General features: G+C 45.9%; 1 long non-coding RNA gene across 1 annotated transcript; it reads left to right on the top strand.

The window, feature by feature from the left end:
- Positions 1–2,737: 2,737 nt before the first annotated feature.
- On the top strand, positions 2,738–5,098 carry LOC110364720 (uncharacterized). Its single transcript, XR_002423669.2, has 3 exons — positions 2,738–2,850; positions 4,575–4,708; positions 4,932–5,098. It is a non-coding gene; the product is annotated as an uncharacterized LOC110364720 (long non-coding RNA).
- Positions 5,099–19,766: the final 14,668 nt, after the last annotated feature.

Here is a 19,766-nt window from a genome sequence, read left to right as displayed (position 1 = left end):
TGTTCACTTCAGTAATTGCTGAATTCTTCAGCCTAGAAAGCGTATTATGTACAGGCAGGGCAGTGGACTGCATGAAACCTCTTTCCATCTCTGCAAAGCATAATCTTCTGGAAACACTGCCTTGTGTTTTTCATTATAGATAATTACTTGGTTATTAATACTTAATGCTTAGCTCTTGCAAACAGTTTCAGCTCCAGCACTGCTGCTTTATTTCTGGTGCTGTGGGAATGAGAGGGAAGAATTGGTAGCCATTTCTTAGAGAAACTGGACTTGCATAATTTCTATCCCAGTATATAATTATTTGGTGAACTACTCACAGGGTATTTGGAAGACCAAGTCTCTAATTTTTCATTAACGTGCACTTGCTACTGGTAAATGTGCTGTTTCTTAAGTTGGTGATTTGTGTATAGGCACAAAAAAGCAAGACACACACACACACACAGAAAGGACTAATGCTCAAGGCAGCAACAGCAATACAGATAAGTTGTCTCTTCCATAGGTTACATTTAAGGGTTATCATTAAAGGACCTGGACAACTTCCTAAGAGGACTAATTAGTGCTTTAATTGGTTCTCTCCTTATATTTTTGTTTACCCATGCCCATAGAATCTCCAGCTGTGTTCAGCAGTTTTCCAATTAATAATGCATTTGAATTTAATAGTCCACTTTTTCTGACTCAGCCATTTTCCCTCCTTGTTTTTTTAGCTGACTTTACAGCATGTAATTTCCACATATTTCTCAGCAGCTGGAACCCGCTGAATGCTGTCACTGTCCCTGGGCAAGGGCTGCCTGTTTCCCTCCATGTCCTCTGCAGGAGCCATTGTAGCCCCTTCTCCACAGATGTAGAGGGACTGCCTTTGTAAACGTCCACCACCTCAATTGTGGTTTCTCTTGAAGTTTCACGGCCAGCCCCTTACAGTCCTCCCCTTTCCTGAAGTTTGGGGTTTTTTTTCAGCCATGACTCAGCTGTTTTATTTTCCTCTTCTGCTGCTTCTTTCAATTTGTGAGCAAGACTTTTCCTCTTCCACCCACAGTGCAGTAAGAGGAACACAAGGGACTCTTCGTTTTCTCTTGTGCAAGGAGGAGGGGGCAGGGAATGGCTGAGAGCATTACAGAAGGAAAGGAGAGAAAATTGCCTGTACCCACAGGCTTCTTTCCTCTAGCCCTCAGAGGAGTCCCTTAGGAGATTCCATCTCCCTGGCCTTGCTGGATTGCTTTCTCCTTCAGTGTGCGTCACCTGTTCTCAGTGGGTGCTGGAAGAAGAAAACAAAATTATCATGAGAGAGGCCAGTCTCACAGCCGAAACCAGAAAGTATGCATTCCAATTAGAGGCTCACGCTGCGCAGATAGTTACACTCCCAAGCAACTACCAGCGCTGCTGTCAAACCAGTCCCTCCCCAGTCATTTAGAAGAAACCACTGGGGATCTTTCACCAACCATTTTGTGTGTCCTGAGGAGAAGAAAGTTACCTCCAACCTGAAATAAGGAGTGTCATAAAATAAAATAAAATAAAATAATGCATGCGAACATGAATCACACACACACACACACAAAAGACAAAAATGCAATGAGTACAGTGGCTCTAGCACACCTGTTTCAACTCCCACTGAAGTAGAACAGCAAAGAGATGAGTTTTTTAAATCCCTGCACAAAAGCTGCTCTGTCCAATTCCGTCACCTGGATGAAAACAACATGTGAGGGAGCCTTGCTAGCAAGCGCTAGGCGGAGGGGCAGGTCTCAGCTTAGAGCCCACTGCCAGCCCCAGGAAAGCACGGTTAAGAGACACCCTGTTTTCTTCTCTCCAAAGTAGCTCTTGGCATGCCTAAGAAAATAAGATGCTTTAACACAGCAGCAACAGTAGCACTGAAAAGAACACTTGTGTGTTAAATCATCAGGAAAAAAACAATGATTATTCTTTTCTTCTTTGTGTTCTTTTTGTTTCCCTGCCAAATACCAGTGAGGAAAAAATAGCAGGTTTGGTTTGGTTTTGTTGGGATTTTTTTTTTTTTGTTCTTGTGCAAGGCAAACTTGTAAATTCAGAGGGAAAACAAATCCTGAGCAAATACCTCAAAAGAAATAGCCAGAGGAAGTAAGGAGGGGGAGGTAGGCAGCGGGAAGACCAACTGATACATTTTCATCATTTTCTGTATTAAGCCTTGGGGTAGGAAGATAAGTCAGAAATGGACATCTCCATAACCAACAAATGCCCTGCTTTCTCTGGTGAACAACAAAATGCTTGAAGTTACATCCCAAGCCTGAAACTGCCACTAACAATCCACAGTACAGCTCCAGACACTCAGGGGGCTCTCACATAAACATCCACAGGATTGGATCTGACTGGGGAGGAAAGTCTGTGCTTGGAGCTAGCTCTAGCTAATCTAAAGAGAGTGATGGACCAACTCAAAATACTGGATTTACACAAATGTCTACAAACCAAGATTTTATGTTATAAGCTTTCAGGACAGAGAAGCATGGGCATCCACGTGGCCAGAAGAGTCTCCTGGTTTCAGCGGGACTATAATTCAGCCTAAATCCACCTCCAGAGCCTGGAGATGCCCCCGGAGACCCATCTCCAGTGACTGGTTAAAATAACACATGAAGACATTTTACCAGACCACTCTGGACTGGCAGGAAGGTCTCAGCCTAGCACCTTAGAGACAGGACCTGGTTTGATTCTATGTGACCATGGACACCTCAATGGATTTACATTCTGGTGTCCAAGCTCAGTAGGAAGTCTGCTTAAGCATTCTGTTGCTTCTCTGCACACACTGTGCTGGGAGTATGGCAAGAAAAACACCATCTTACGATATTCACCAAGGGCCAGACTGCGATACACACACATTGGTTTTGGGTAAAAAGCTCCCTCCTGGGCTGACATCACCACGATTACCCGATGTCCCTGAATTCTGAGTAGTAAAGCTAAGGGCTTCTCTGTAGGACTGGGCCATGCTAAAAGTGACAGAGGGTGTGGGCAGCCGGCCCTTCCAGCATCAGTGCTTTATCCCCTCTGGGCTGGGACACTGACTGCTCCTGGCTGTTCTCAGGACCTTGGAGCCATGGTGGAAGAGGAGCCGTGCTTTGTTTTCCATCCCTGCACACATTGCTCTGGGAGAACAACTCCTTGAGGCTGAGCCAAGACAGCATCTCTTGTTCTTGGACTCTCCCACCATATTGAACTCTTTATCAGGGTATTGCTTTCTCTCCTTAGTTACTCTTAATTTGAAAAATGAGCTCCAATCCCCACCTATTGGCATGCAAAGGAACCTTCCTCTTTCTCCTTAACCCTGCTGTCACCACAACAGCTGCTACAAACCAGAAGTACCTACATGCACGTACCACATAAGTCAGTTTTCCCCCTCCTTCCTTAAAAAGAAAAAGGTGTCTTCCCATGCAGCAAGCTGAAAATCCTGCTTGTTCAAAATACAAAACAGCACCAAACTGAGACCTGGAGAGGCCACTGCCTGCTGTAATAGGATTAGGGGCTATATCTCAGGCAATGCTTCTGGAATCAGCTGTTCGTTATCTGGGCTTCTTTGTAGAACCTACGATCTCTTTGTACCAGACTCTGTTACTGTGCTACCTAACAAATGCTATTTTTGGCTGACTGTACAAATGCCATATATAAAACCTGAGTTTCTAGGAAAAAAGCTGCTTTGTGACTGAGTAGCCAAAATGCAGGTGCTTTAACTGGTGAAATAAATGCAACTTTCCTTCTCCAGGCTTTACTAAGGATGCTGTCTCAAACAGCAGACCGCACTTTCTCCCAGCTCCTCCGTACCATGCACCAAAGATTACTTTTTTTTTTTTTTACTTTTTTTTTTTTTACCACAATTAAGTCTCTGAACTATTTTGAAATCCCACACAAAGACAGTCCGGTACAACAGGCATTATGCACACATGCTTCCACATGCCTCCTGTTTACTACCAGGCACAACAGTATAACCCATGCTATGTAAACTTGTTCCCTGATGATCTCCCAGACGTATCTCTTGTTTCCCAACATCAAAAAATGATAGCTTTCATAGAAAATAAGCAAGTGGGTTAAAAGAAGTGGCATAAAAATGACTCCTTGGTGCCCTCTTCTCTTGCTCTCCCAGAACAGCCATTTCTCCTCCACCTAATAAAACACCCCGACAGCTAATTACCTCCCTCTCATCCCTGCAGTCAACACATTTTGCCCTACTGAGAGGCTGCAGGTTTCCAGGAGGAGCAGCGGAGAGGAGGACTACAGGAGACATCCCTGCCTCTCCCACTCCCCGGAGCTGAGCACGCTCCCTGTTTTACACCAGCCATCAGCCCCTGGAGCCCAGCCCCAGCGCTGAGCAGGAGAAGAGATAAGGATAAGCAAGTGCCAAGATTTTCAGTCCCCTTTTTCTCTTCCTGCACTCTGTGCTTAACCTAATTTTGTGAGCTGAGCTGGGTGACTTTCCTAAGCAAAAGCTGCCTGCACAATGATTTCTATTCCACTCACTCCCAGCCCTTTTCCTCCACAAGTAAGAGCCGATAACCATCTTTTGCAATTCAATAGGCTTCGTATCATCTCCAGGAAATAATTGAACCCTTTGTGGCTTTCAGAGCAACATTTTGGTATTTTCCCTGGCACCAAATTACTACTGGATTCTGTTTAAATGGAAGAGATGGCCAGTCCGCATTAGCTGGGGAAAGAGAGAAAGCCAAGAAGACAAGGCAGCTGCCTGTGAATAAACAGGGTGAGTAGGGCAAACCCAAGTGTTCCCAATGGGAAGAACAATTTATTTCACTGTGTGCTTACTGGCCTCCCTCTTTGCCTCACCCTAAAAAACAGAAGAACTAGGAGTCTGAGCCAAACTTCGTTATTTCAATAGGGTCAGTCCCCCACTTCACTGCATACCAAAATAACCTGACATGTTTCTGCTCTGACACAGGTTTTTCTCTCTCCTTTGTCTGCTACAGAGCATCATCACCATTGCACTCCTGCGAAATAAGGCATTCCGGCAGATAGAGAAATTCCAGATGACATACACTTTGTAAGGAAAAGCTGAAGGAAGGAATTGGTCAGGCTTACCAAAGCCCATGCCCAAAGTAAAATGAGCTATTTATTTATTTATCATTGTGCACTTTTCTGGTGCTCTCCAGTGACAGCTGGGTACAGGAGGCTCCTGGATACTCCTCAAGTTGGACTCCCACCATGAACCAGACAAAGACTCCTTACTTTAGGTGAAATACCTTCATCTGAACAGCCAGCCCATGGTAGCTAATGGGATAGACCCCCCTGTGGCTGTGTACCATTACAACCTTTGCAAAACCTCCAAAACCTTTGCTATGATGATATTCAAACACATTCCTGCAGGGCTTTCACATGCCACATCCTTCTGCCTGCCCACCATTGATTTCATGCCCTGTCTCCTCACTTTAGTGCCCACAGACTTCTGCTGGAAGCATTAATGAGAGCAATGTGCAAACAAATGTGGAAAATAATCTCTAATGCTGCAGGCTCAGAGGCCAGCGAAAACCAGAGGATGTTTTCTGGCAAAACAGCAGCAATAAGATCTGTTCTCTACATAAATAATGCCTCAATGCATACAAGCTTAGCACCAGCACAGAGACCTTGGGCAGAATGCTCTAACTAGTTTTTCTTACCCACCTTCAGGGAAGAACAGATGCACAAGCCCCTACTATTAAGCCATACACCCAGGTGGGTATGGTGGCCAAAGTTCACTCAACAGGCAAAACTTCAGGAGTCCTCCACCTTTCCTGTTGCCTTTATAAGGATGTTCCATCTGGCTATAAAGTAATTAAATACTATCACCTCCATTTTACACAGGAGGAAATGGTATCTCAGAAAGGTGGGCATGCAGGAGAACAGAAGTACAATGAAACTGAGAGCCTGACATGACTCTCAACATGAGCAAAACTCTTTATCAGCCTGACTTCCAGATCACGTCCTTGGATTACAGCTCCTAGGAGGGCAGATCATAGGGGTGCCCTCCTGCTACCATCTGCTCTGCCATGCCAGGAAGGACCAACCATGGCCACCAGTGTCCTGTCCCATTGGGCCAACTCCTGAGCACACCGTGCCCCATGGGCAGCCCAAAGCCTGCCTGCACATGGGCATCTCACCCCATCAGCTTCTCCCTTTGCCCCAGCCACTGGGCTCTGTGCAGCAGACGATCAAGAGCTCAATTATGAAGCACAGGAGCTGCTCAGTGGCTACCACACCTTGTGCAGAAATGTTATGACAGTTGTCTAGGGGGTTGTTACCACTGTCTATCACAGGCACTGGGGCTGGTGAGATGGAGGAAGCCAAGACCAGTGGCCCATTTGTTGCCTGCTCTGATAGACAACCTATTGATAGCTCCATCTCACACTGGCAAAGCCCTTTGTACCACTCTGGGACAGCTGCTCTGATGCCAAGAATTCCTCACAGGCTGGCCAGCCCTTGTGGTGCTACCAGAGAAGCTCCAGTTTCAGCAAAGAATTTGATGGTTGTCTGGCAAGTGTATAAATCATAAAAGTAGCTTTGTTCTGCAACACTTCAAACTTTTCGGGCTGTCTTGTATGGCTGCAGTTTGCTGGCACTTGCTGTTCAATTTATATAAGCTAAGCTGTGCAAACTCATACCTTTCCAGAAGTCTGTTCTACTACACAGAGATGCTGCCCCACTACTCTGAGCTGCATTTTGCTGACGGCAAGGACTTTTTGGAAAAGGTGCAGTCGCTTTTTGGGGGATTTTTTTTGAGATTTCGTTTCACAGGAAACCAGTCCAGGCTTTTAAAAGCAATTCACTTAAATAAAATGAGGAGGCTGCATCCAGGCAAGCCCTGATCCCAGGAAAGGAGATCTGGAGGGCAAAGCTCTCAGTTTTCCCCAAAAACAACAGCAACCCAGTCGGCAGCAGAGCAAGTTGCCTTGCTCTGGGAGATGGGGAGGATGCAAGGCAGACAGAGACTGGGACTGCAGGAATTTTCCAACCCACAGGTGAAAAAATGGGCCTGAACAAAGAGGACTTCAGACACTTCATGCTGGATTCCCACAAATATGTAGGCAAAGGGCTACTGCCCAAAAGGCCACCTGCAAAAGTGCACTTGTATGGATGCAGAAAAAGATCCTGCTATGCCTGTCTGCAGTACATGGCATTTATTTCCCAGATAGCCCCTCTCATGTCAAGGGCATTGGCAGAAGCCACGGCAGCCAAGCGTACCAGTACCAAGTGTACCTGTGCCTCCACTCGGCAGCATCAACAGCTGCTGCCTGCAAAGGAGAAGGCGGCAAGTGAAATTCCCTTTGTAGACAAATGGCCCCAGGGGCAAAGCCAGCCTTTGAGTCTCTGGGTGCCTCCGGCAGAGAGGGAATGCCATGCTGAGCCATGGTTCCACCCTACCCCCTACCCCACAGCCAGCCAGGTGGGAACGCGGCATTCCGTGGGCAGGGAATGGGTGTATCCCAAGAGGGGTGGGCCAGGCTTTTATCTGGTGTGAACCTTCCTGACGCCTTTGATGTCGGTGGGTCTGACGGGTAGGTTGGAGCAGAAGTGCTGTCATAATAAGGTGAAGCCAGTGGAACCTGCTCAGACACTCAGCTCATTTGAAAATCAGGCTTTTTATGGGGCTGCTGAGCACAGAGATAATCTGCACAGTGCGACGTGGGGCTGTGCAGGCACCCAAGATGGAGGCAGCTAATAAATGAGCAAGGAAGAGCTGGAAAGAAAAATAAAAGCTTCAGTTTTCAGCAAAATCTCCAAATTTCTTCTGAATGCAATGCACCAAGTTCTGTGAATGGTCAGAAAACTGTACTTAAATGCAGTGTTTAAGCCTTTTACTCAAGCTAAACCAGATGTTTCCAAACGTTTCTTAAAAAAAAAAAACAAACAGCTAAATACATGGGATGTCAGGATGGGGACTGCATAAAAGAAAACAGAGTTAACATCAGTCCAGGCTCAACACATGTTGCCTTTCTTACCTCCTCAGTAGCTGCACCAGTGGACTCTCCCTTCCCTGCAGGTTACCAGAGCTGCTTGCTGGGCTGCATTTTCCTTTTCTGCCACTCCTCAGCAGTGCAGGTCGTGGCACAGATCTGCCATAATTTCTCACTGCTATGCCAAGCAATATGGTGAGCTGGGGGAGTCAATCAGTATAGCTGGGAGGGTCAGTGTCAGGGCTATGATGGACACATCAAGACCCCTGAGCACCCACATGCTTGGCTCTCTGACAGCTGGAAAGGACACTACCGGCAGCAGGATGCATGTTGGAGATGGCCATGGTTACAAATTCTCTTTATGAGTGGTTTTTAAAGGCCCTGTGGACCACGAGAGTCCTGGGGAAGGGTGATTTTATGAAGTCCTACACTGCATCCTGAAGCCAAGGGCATCTGTGGGTTGAAGTGAAATAAAATAAAAGGAATATCACTTGGGATCCCAGACTGAAAAATTAGGGTGGGAAAGAGACATATTTCAAAGTTCAAGCTACGTATATGTATTTATAGCTGTATGTATGTGTGTATATGTATGAGCCTCTCTTTTAATCACTGAGATACACAAACAGGCAGCGCTCACACATACACGCACACACCCACATATCCATCCATTGCCCCTGTAGTAAAGGCAGCTCAGTGACACGTTGCAGCTTGCTGGCCATGACTCCCCCACAAGGTCAAGGCTCATCCTCTTGGGGAAATCAACTGTCCAAATCATTTAAAAGACTGCAAACACAGGGGTGAAATGAGAGACTTCAAAATACCAAAGAGCTATTTTTACAGCTAGCTTCCCCTCCCGCTGATCCTCGAGCCTCCAGGCTTGGAGAAAGCTGGGGGACTGCAGTTCCAGAGTGTTGTCACCCCTCTTGTGTTCATGTCCGTCCTGCCCTGCTGATGGACAGCAGCAGCACCACCACCATGTGTGCTTCCCTGTCTCTGTTATCTGTGCCACAGGTGGCACGAACCATTGACTATTTTGTTCTTCAGCAGAAAACACCAATTTAGAAGTTCTCACTGGCCAGACCAATTCACTTCTTTCCCTCAACCTGGTCTCCCATACCAGATGGACGATTAAATGCATTACTGTATGCATAGATGCACTAGTTCTGAATGTTCCCCAGTTGCAAATATCAACATGGACAGGCTGTTTTACACTTATCAAGGAAAACACAACAAATGGACTCTTGGTTTTCCTCTCATTTATCCAGATGTGAATGACCGCTAACACCAATGCAGTCAGGCAAGCTACATACTGGAGCAAATGAGATCCAAAAGGACTTAGGATCACAAAAAGGGGCAGTTAGGGGCAAAGAAAAGCTCCAAAGCTAAGGAAAGATCTAATGGGGGAGGCAGGGGAGGAAAAATAACAAAGCACCTACCTGCAGGCAATATGACTTGTTTCCCACAGGAAATTAAAACTCGTAAGTCATTGAATATGTGGCACTATGCGTGCCCACCTAAGCCTATGCCAGGAAGAAGAAATAAAAGACTGGGGGAAGGGGAGGGAGTAGCAGCTTTAGCAGGAAAAGTACTCAATAACCGATGGTTTGGATTCAGATTTCAAAGCCTCAGGACATTAGCTGATGAGAAGGGGATGGCAAAACAGCATTACAGCAAGGTTTCCATAGCTGGAGCTTGTGCCAGCACTGGAGACCCCCCTGCTCTGGACAGGTGACATCGTAGCTCAGTGCCTCTCATGTATTTGGGCACCCTGGGCCATGTCGAGCACACAGAGCAATGGGACATCACTACCACCCCACCAATCCCAAGGCAGAGAAGGGGAAGAAAGGGCCCCTGGTTTGCAAATTCTCCCAGCTATGGCTGTGGACTCTCCTGCAAAGAGAGAGGGCAGGCGATGGCAGCTGTAATCAGGAGAGAGGTTCCTAGTTAAACAGCAGAAAGGAGAGTAGCCAAAATTGTGAAGAAGGCTCGCTGCTCTGCATGAGCAAGGGGCCTGCAGGAGGTCAGCAAGGGCTCAGGGAGGGCTGTGAGGAGGACAGACACATTGCGCCACAGGACAGGGCATTTTCTGCAGTCAGTCAATGGGCTACAGCAGAGGAAAGATGCTCATCTGCCTCATAAGCTGAATAGGATAAAGCAGGTTTCCACAGGGGAAGCCTCTGCATCTTCCTGTGACATTTCCCACCAGGGTTTTTAGTTTTGTCCATTTTGTTGGGGAGTTTTTTTGTCTTTTTTTTTTTTTTTTTGGTGGGTATGTGTGTTTTGTGGTTGGTTGGTTTGATTGGTTGGTTCGTTTTTTAATGCCTCTTTCTGAGAGCCTCTCATTTCTAGACAACACCGCGTTACCACCAGTCCACAGGATGAGGTCTTCAGTGCTGACCTCTGACCAAGGCAAACAAAAGGCAGAAACACCTTTGTCCAGCTGCTGCTGCTGCTGCTTCTCTGCACCAGTGAGGAAAACCCTGCCTTGCAAGGAGCAGCCCTGTTAGGACAAGCAGTCAGTATGTGAGATGGGTACATTAGGTTTGCAATGGTTTCATCCATCTTTTTGGAGGCAAACCTGGACCTGCTGCAGGAGTGGTGGATGTCCTCTCCTGGTGGCCCAGCCCAGCCATGCCTGATTGTCCTGACTGGAGACCTTCTTTCCTCTGTCGCCTTTTAAATCTTGTAGTTTGCAGAGGATATTTCTAGGCTTTCTCACTGATGGCTGTCTTTTCATCTCAACTGCGATGCCTGCCACTGAAGTCCTCACGGAGGAGGCCACATTGCTGTGGAGAAGGAAAGGAGGGATATCTACACAGCTGTTTTAAAGAAGTGGGAAAAACACTCCAATTGCTTCCAGGTTCTCTGTTTTTTTAACTTTCTGGTCATTTAATCTGCTGTTCACTTTCTAATTCCTTCATGTATTTTTCCTTTGCAATTATTTGTGGTTTTTTTCCTCCTCATCCTCACAGCACACCGGCTCCCTTAGGCCTCAACTAGAGGAAAGCAAATTACATGTATCTTTGCTTTGTTTCTGACAGTTTTCATACCTGCACAGCACCTCTCCAGATTAGGGGTGCACTCTCTACCATAATCACAGCAACTGCTAAAACTCAAAAGGGGGTAGGGGTGGAGCAGTACTTCTGCTGATCCTGAAACAGCCAGCCTCATCCAACTTCTCAGAGAGAGTCATTTTCTTTTTTTCCTCTAAACTTAAAACAGGGAAGTTGGTGTGCTGGAATCCCTGGAGGCTGTTGTTTATTTCTCTGCCAGAGAAAGATGGATCAGACCATGGCAGACACAAGCATATGCTCTGATACTGGTCTGACCCCACTGTTGTCTTCTGCACCAGAAAGAACATCCCAAAAGATGCTCTGCCTCTGTGTGTCAGTCCAGCCCTGGTGCTGTCAGGTGGAAATGACCTCTGATTGCTGCCTGGCAGGACTACCCTGGCCCCATGACCTTCCAAGCAAGAGATTCTCCCACCTGGAGATATCAAACCATCCCAGATCTCTGCATGATTATCTATATGGGGGGTGCCTGGAGGCACTGCTTAGGAAATATAGTCACTTTTAATGAAGAGGGAGTCCTTGCATTCTACAACTACAGGAGAAATCCAGTCAGCAGAAGACTTTAAAATATTTATTTCTGAATACTCATGATAATTTTTTTCTAGCTCACCTGCAAGTAGGGGATATGTCTCGTTCACAGTGACAAGGAACATCTCCAGGCAGCACTCATGTTGAGTGTAAGTATAAGACACAGCACCGGCCTTGAGCTCCCCTATCAGCATGACTCACTCCCACACACCAGAGAACTAAGAAAAAAACCAAGAAGGTTGTTTTCCTTGTGCTTTGGAAAATTATTGAATAAAAAAGAATAATAATTTTTTTTAATTAAGAAAAAAAGAGACCACAACACGTCACCACATCCCACAGACTCCTAGACAACATTCTGCAGGGCCTCAAGAAGAAATAAGGTCTTTGTTCTTAAGCTGGTGAGCTGGACTCAGCGAGGCGGGCCAGATTCACGAGGCAGGCCAGGACACTCCAGCAAACTGCAAAGCTTAGCAGCAAGTTTGCTGACTGACGGGATTCACAGCACTGAGTTATGGACTTCATTGCTTCCACACTGCTCACAGGGATGGAGAAAGAGAGAAGAAAAGGAGAGGACAAGAAATCTAGTGCCAACAGGAATCTAGCCTGTTGGGCACTCATCTAGGAATGAAACAACTGGCATCCAGTTCCCAGTCTGAAGACTGACTAAGGCTGATACACAAGTGCTTTGATTTCTGGGGATGAGAATATCCAGACTTTAGTGACCAAAAGCCCAGGCATCACCACGTTCACCTGTCAGAGACAGGACAAAGTCCCCTGAGGGAGAAAGAGGACTCAGTACTGGATTTCTGGCAGCCTCCATGAGCACCCTCCCAGTAAGGCTATGGGGTAAAACTCAGGAGGGCTTTTCACATTGGCAAAAACAAGGTCTGACATGTCCTGAAAGCCAAGTCACAGCAAGCAAGACGGGAGAAAGCTGATTTAGTAGAAACAGGTAAGAATACTCATAGGTCTGAGCTGAGAGTATTGCACGTATCTAGCCGTAGGTCATGTCTGGGATGTTACCAGCACAAACCTACTGTGGGTCCCCAAGCAAAACAGAAGTGTGAAGTTAACACGCATGAGTATTTGGATCCTTCTGCATTCTCTCTGTCCTCCTAGCAAACACCCAGCAAAATAGATAGAAGAACAGTAAAACCAAGAGTGGTATATCACATGTATTTATTTTTAAACACGGGAAGTGTACATCTCCTCTTAAAGTAATATTTTAAAAATAAAACATCCTCTGACTTTGCCATCACAACTGTATATTTTAGGCAGGAGTTACCACAGTGGGAAAGATTCAAGCTCCAGCCTGCTCAATATCCAGAGGCTTCAGTATGTGCACATTATGAGTATTTGTCTAGTCTTGGCTCTGAGGTGCTATCTTTACAGCTTTCTGAATGGAGAACTCCTCAAAATTTTTGATTTTCCCAGGGTGGAGGTAATTTTCTGTATTCTGTGGGATTTACCTTCAGCATGGCTCAGTCTTGAGGTTTTTTTATCTTACTGTATCTCAGTTTAGCTTCAGCTAGAACTCATCTGAGTACAAGCTGTATTTTATCATGTATTTTTGTCACTAATTAGGAGTGCAGCTGCAAACAAGAGATACAGGGCTCGTTCTCTGCCAGATTAGCAGTAAGCCAAATAGCACTTTTTCAGCAGCCTGAAGCTTGTGTCTAAAAGGCTGAAAAGAAGATGCAATAAACCTCTGCCCTCTTCTTCAATAGGAGAGCGAGACCTAAAGAGGTGGCAGGTCTCTCCATTCAGCTCGGATGTTCTGACCTAAGCAGCCCTCTGTTCTTGAGAAAAATGAAAATGGCCCCTGGGAATCAAAAAGTCCTGGGTTGTCAGGGGCACGAGTATGAGCAGGCTAGGCTAGGAATCTGCAATAGGTTGAGAAAGCTGGAGCTGGGGCTGGAGGAAAGGTTTCTGCATCCAGGCTGGAACAGGCTTGGAGAGCAGAGGGACTATTCACCAAGACAAGAAAGTGTGGTCCATCTCTCCGGTGAAAAAGCAGCTGTGACAGGGAGCAGAGCTTGCAGGCAGCAACTTTGAACAAGCAACCTCAGGGCCAGCTATAACTTTTAATAACAAATTTTACTGAACCAGGCCAACATGCTCATAAATAAATACATAAATAACTAACAGCTGCTCCAAAGTCATACATGAGGTTTTGTGCTAAGGATGGAAGATGGTGACAGGGTCTGTCAGGACCAGCTCGAGCTGATGGACTTCACAAGTAGGGACGCGATCATTAGGGGAATAAGCAGTCTTTAGCCAAGCAGAAAAGCCTACTCCCACCAAAGTCGATGACCACTTCTTCTCACTTAGTCCTCTTTTCCCTTTACCCCTTCACCCATAAATCCAGTGAAAGGCCAAGCACTGAACAAGGCCCTGTTCAAATCACGCTTGAATCAGATGGGAGTTTGCACTGCACCTGGCGCAGTGCAAGACTAAAATCTTTGTGTGAACAGGTGCTGCAGGATCAAGCTCTCAAACCCCAGCTGGCACATCCCATTTCTAGGTTTCAGGAGCAGACTTAAGCCTTGTAGGAGCATCTTACTGAACGTGTGGTTTCTAACAACCAGAGCCTTAAGCCTTGTAGGAGTATCTTACTGAACGTGTGGTTTCTAACAACCAGAGCAAGATGCCCAGGAATCAGATTTTGAAATTATTAGGAAACACTACTGAGGAGAAGGATGAGTTATTTATCTCTTTTTTTTCCTAGTGTTATTTCTTTGTTAGCAGCACAAATAGTCAGCACTAAGGACCTTTCTTGAAGACTATTCCTTCCCCTCAGTGGTGCCACAACATGCTCCACCAGCTGCATCAGAGCATTGCACTCTTCTGAAAAGGAGCACTGTGAGAAAATTACAAATACGCTCCAAATGAGTAATTATTCTTGCAAATACGCACCTGTGGCAAAATGAGACATGTAAAACACCTGCATTAAATTAGAGTGGAATAAACCAGGAGGCAACTCTGAAGGGCTTTGAATAGCTCAGCAGAGAATGCTTAGAGCCTCTTTGGCAGGTGCTGTCTCTGAAGGGTGAGTGGGAAGGCTCTTAGTCCCAGAACACTAGAAGCAGGCAAAATATCAGGAAAGACAACACCACCTCACACTTTCACACCTCTTACCAGGCCCAAGTAAATGCTAGACGAAAGCAATGTATTTATTTTGATCTGCCAAAATCAGGTTGTTACTACAAATGGCCTTTGCTCATTCTTGCTCCATCCCTGGCAGGTGAAATGAGGCTTTGGGCACCAGGATAAAGCAAGCCTTGAGCCACAAGAAGTGCAGGACAACTATATTAAATCCAGACCTGCCTCGTGGCTCAGCCAGGTCATGTCTCATTCCTGGGGCAACAAGGAGACCACCAGCCATGATGAAGTTCAGGACAGCTCTGTAAAAGCTCTGGTGGCCTTGAAATAGGGCAACAGCTTCTCTCATTCCCACAGAGATATTCCTGCCCTAACACTTCAAGTACAAACAGCCACCTAAAGCAATTCATACTGCAATTGGCACAAATTACCATATACAAGAACTGAAAGTCCTGTGGCTTGGAAATCTTACACGTATGTCTGTGTGTTGATGGCTTGAGTATTCTGAGAGAATAACATGAAGTTTCTACTGCTGCTATTCAGGCTATATTTGCACCAAAAGGTACTAGTTCAGAAGCAACTTGTCCTCCAGAAACCTACAGATAAATACTGGCTTGTACTGAAAAAGGTAAGGAAACCCAGAAATTGATACTTCCATGGAAATTGACCTTTCTCCTGCCCTTTAAACACTCCTGCCCACAATGAGGTACTGGCCATCCTAAAAAGACTATCCAGCCTGGCATAGCTGAATCCAACAGAAAATGTTATTTCTGTAGCATGGCCAGCCACTCCTCCAAGAAACACATTCTGGATAGATCCACTCTCCAACTTGCAAGCTAATTTTTATGTATATATGGCTTTTAAAACAACATTTTCAACTCTGTTTAGGCAGAGGGATAAAGCAAGAGTGGAGGCTGCCTTCCTCCTTGCCTTTGCCCTGTAGCAGAACCACACTGTAGTGTCAGCACTCTCATTACAATATCACATTGTCAGGCAACTGGAAGCTTAGAGGACAAATGGCCAGCTGTTGACAGGCCAAATGAGAGCCTCCGGTGAACTGTATCATCCTCACCTTCAGGACAGAATTGACATCTGAATCTGACTTCTCCAAACCACAGCTGTGCTTGGGGGAAGGGCAGCTTCAGTGGCTGCACAGGGGTGAGGAAGGATATTGCAAGCCTGCACTGATTGCAGAGAACAGCCTTACAGGTTAGTTCCTTGACAGGTTTGGTGGCTAAACATACAGTGACATGTCTTTGCGATGGCTGTCCATGCTCTGGAAATGAGTTGCCCTCTTCGGCACCATTTGCAAGGGGGCATCCTTGCCTGGAAATCCCTATAGGGGTGTTAGGATTTCATCTGCAGCAACAGCAGCTGTGTGAACTTTATTAGCAAAGGCTTTCAGTCTTTAATAGTTTCCACTGAGAGAAAGAAAAAAAAAAAAAAAGGCAAAAGAAAACAACAATGCTGTGAAGTGGTTTGCTGCGTTCATGTTCTGCAGACCATATGCACAGACGCTGGCAGGCAGCATGGCAAGCGGGACTTTAGTTGTGACGTGAGTTGTGGTCAGCAGAGGAAGCTAAAAAAGGAACTCGGGGTTTCTATTAATTGAATGGGGGATATGAGCTTACAGGAATCTAGGATGTATTGCTGCAGATTTACACACAGCACAGGAGATGTGTGCCTCAGAGATATGTAGCAAATCACCAAGAACTAGCAGTCCTGGAAACTGAAAGCAGCTTCCAAGAAATGTTGAAGGTCCAAGATGCTATTACACACCATTTTCTAGGCAACCATAGAAGAACCACACTTGCTTTCTTGCCTGTCTGGAATATTTCAGGTATCAGACACAATTCCCCAAAGAGGAAACAAAGATAAAATCAACCAGTTGTGAGCTGACAGCACAGAGCAATGGGGCCATGTCTCCACATGCAGCAGGGATCCTGCACCCCAGCTCCCTGGCTGTGGGGTTTCCTGATGACCCCCACTCACCTGGCCCTTGAAGGTCTCAAGAGATGAAAGAAAGAAAAAAAAATGGACCAAACCTGATGGCTCATCCTCTGGTTTAAGGAATGCCTTTGACCTCCTCCCAGCAGAATTAGACTTCTTTAAAGAAGACAGCCCATGGGGTTTTCCTGTTTGTAAATATTGCATCACAAGAACTTCCTCTTATCCTTCTTGTTGGGGTTAATATTTATGTCACTGATAGCTCGGAGAAAATAGCACAATTTCTCTTGAGGATGACTGTGTTTGGAGATTGATTGATCTGTTTGGAACAGCCACCATTCTTTACAGCCACAATTCTCCTCTTTGCAAACCCCCCTGCATTGTCCTGAATTTGTTGGGGGAAAAAAAAAAACAAACAAACAGTAGTGCTGTTTCCAGGAACTAGTGCCTCTTTCTGTAGCATCCTCATGCCCTCTGAGTAACACAGCATTTCTTCCTCCATAACAAAAAGTCAGTTCTCACAGCAATTCTGTGATCCAGTCCAAAAGCTAATTGCTTTCTTAGTGATGGCAGTGAGCCTGGACAAGTTTTTCTTCCCTTTTTCTTTACTTATTGAGAGATCGCTTAATGCCATTGTTCACCTTGAATCCAGCTCCAAGAAAAAATTATATCAGGCAAAGCAAATTATGAAGCTGATCAAAATTATGTCAAATTTGGGATCAATATCAACTGCATTCATTTACCATTTGTACTGTGACATAAGTCACATCCATATGAACTAGGTTAGAGATCTCAGCACATCTCAGGTTGGCCACTGTGAAAACACAACATGAATTTATCTTTTTTTTTTTCCTCACTGATGATCTTATAATCTTAATCTCTAAGGGACATTAAAATGACTGTGAATGGCCAAAGATGGACAACAAGGGTTTGAGTTTGGGACTGTTTAAGGACTAGGAATGAGACAAAAAAACAGATAAACCAAAGAAGCTGTTGTCATGACTTCAGCCTCAGGTTGGCCAGGGGACCAGCTTGTCTCACACCACATCCACTAGAATCTCAGGATCTTGAGCACTGCCACCTCAACCCCCAAACTCAGCCCCTTACCTCCTAGGCTCTCAGCTGGGGAGGGTGGAAGAGAACCAGTCCTAATGAAGAAATCCTTATTCCTCTATTCCTATCCTTTCAGGCTGCACAGATCCAAGATTCCAGTTTTGCTTTTTTCTCTAATTATATGAGAAACCAAAGCCCAGGAAGCCAGAGTTATTTCAGGAGAACTTACCAACAGCTTCCCCATGGACCCTACAAAATTAGAGTAGACCACTACCTCTTTTTATGAGTGCCTGTTAAGGGAAATGATTGGTTTGTGTAATCATCATGTACAAAGAATTAATACCCTAAAACCCCATTCCCTAAAGATGGAGAGGGCAGAACATTGCTCATTACACTGCACATCCAGAATAGTGACCTACCTAACTCTGACTGCTTTACTGTGTAGGTTTTCCTTTGCTGCAAACTATTATCTCACAGCACATGTCACAAGAGTACAGGTGTTTTCTCCCAGTGTCCTGGCCAAACTCCAATAATTACATTCCCTCTACCTAAATTCCTTCTGCAGATTTAGCCAAGCACATTCATTAGGTCTCCTTTGCCAAAGTGTTCTCCTGTGCAGCATAAAGCAGCTGCAGTACTTCGCATGAGAAGCAGCTGCATTTAAGTGCAAGGAAACCAACTTGTGTTACAGGGGTGAGACAGTCCGAAAAGTGTAATCAGATCCTTCGAAGTAAGAGGTGATGTTGAAATGAAAGAGTTCAAGATTTGCACCCCTTCCACCATACTCCCTTTACACTCAATGTACCAAAATGGCTCAGTGAGCACTGAATCCAGGCAGACTGATCTGCCAGCTGGGTCAGGGCCAGGAAGTATGAGTGATAGGGGCAGGATGGAGAATGAGCAAGGGCTGGGCCCTCCAGTGATGGGGACAGAGAGTTTTAGGTCTGAGCTGGCATGGATGGGAGGAGGAGTCATGGACAGAGCCCAGCCTGGGAGCTTGGGTACCAGGAGAGACAGCAGCAGCTGTAGGGAGCAGAGCTTGCTGAAAGTGATTTTTTTTTAACACCCAGCTCAGGAAAATGCTATGATTTTAACAGCCAATTCTACAAAATGGGCCTGAAGTGCCTTTAGCACAGCCCTAGCCCTAACAGCATCTGAGCTGTCCCTGAAGCCTCCCCTGACCCTGCTCTGCATTTAAAATGAATTCCAAGGAGCATTATAATCTGGACAAAGCGGAACAGAATTAGATTTAGGAGAGAGCAACTAAGGTGACTGCCCCTTGGGAGGCATCCCCTCCCTTAGGAGGGGAGCCCCACTAATCCACATTAGACAGAAGCAGAAGTCAGCCTTCTGAGGGGGGCAGGAGTGCAGCGACCAAGCCCTGCCTTTGCCCTGTGCCCCTGGAGTTTAATGCCGGCTGTGCAGCGAGAGAAGTGGGGCTAGGTCAACATAAGCGGGAGAGGCGAGGAACAAAGACCCCACACAGGATAACAGTGAGGTGACTTAAACATTTACAGGCTCACTGCAAGCAGGGGGTGAGGAGAAGTCAAGTTTTGTGCAAGAAGGCAGTAAATTTCCTGTTCAAATCTGTACATCATGTTTCCCAGAAGTAAAGCTGCTAATTTCAAAGCTGTCCAGACTGGTGTACAGGGCAGTGTCTTGGTGATTACAATCTGGTGTTCTGTGAGGCTGGTTTCTGTGTTTGCAGATGTTGCAGACAGTGTCAGCCTAACTTTAGTGTGAATGACTCTGAAGGAAACCAGTTTTTAAAAACCTCATAGCATCATAGCATACTCATACGCTCCTAGGCATATCCCTTCTGGAGAAAACAAAACAAAACAAAAAAGCTGTTTGGAGCAAAAAATGCCACCAGAAATGGGGAAAGGAGAATGATGACCTCCTAGCTCACTAAGGCGGATGATGTGCTCCATCACATGGAAGAAGCCCAGTTACAAGGCTCTAATGAAGGATCTGGACTGGCTGGATCAATGGACTGAGGCCAATTGTGTGAGGTACAAGGTCAAGTGCTGGGTCCTGCACTTGGGTAACAACCCCAGGCAACACTACAGGCTTGGAGAAGAGTGGCTGGAAACCTGTCTGGCAGAAAAGAATCTGGGGGTGTTGATTAACAGCTGGGTGAACACAAGCCAGCAATTTGCCCAGGTAGCCAAAA

This window comes from Columba livia, chromosome 1 (genome assembly GCF_036013475.1).
Source record: "Columba livia isolate bColLiv1 breed racing homer chromosome 1, bColLiv1.pat.W.v2, whole genome shotgun sequence".
NCBI lineage: Eukaryota > Metazoa > Chordata > Aves > Columbiformes > Columbidae > Columba > Columba livia.
The sequence above is the reverse complement of the archived record's forward strand: the minus strand, read 5'-3'. Positions and strand labels throughout refer to the sequence as shown.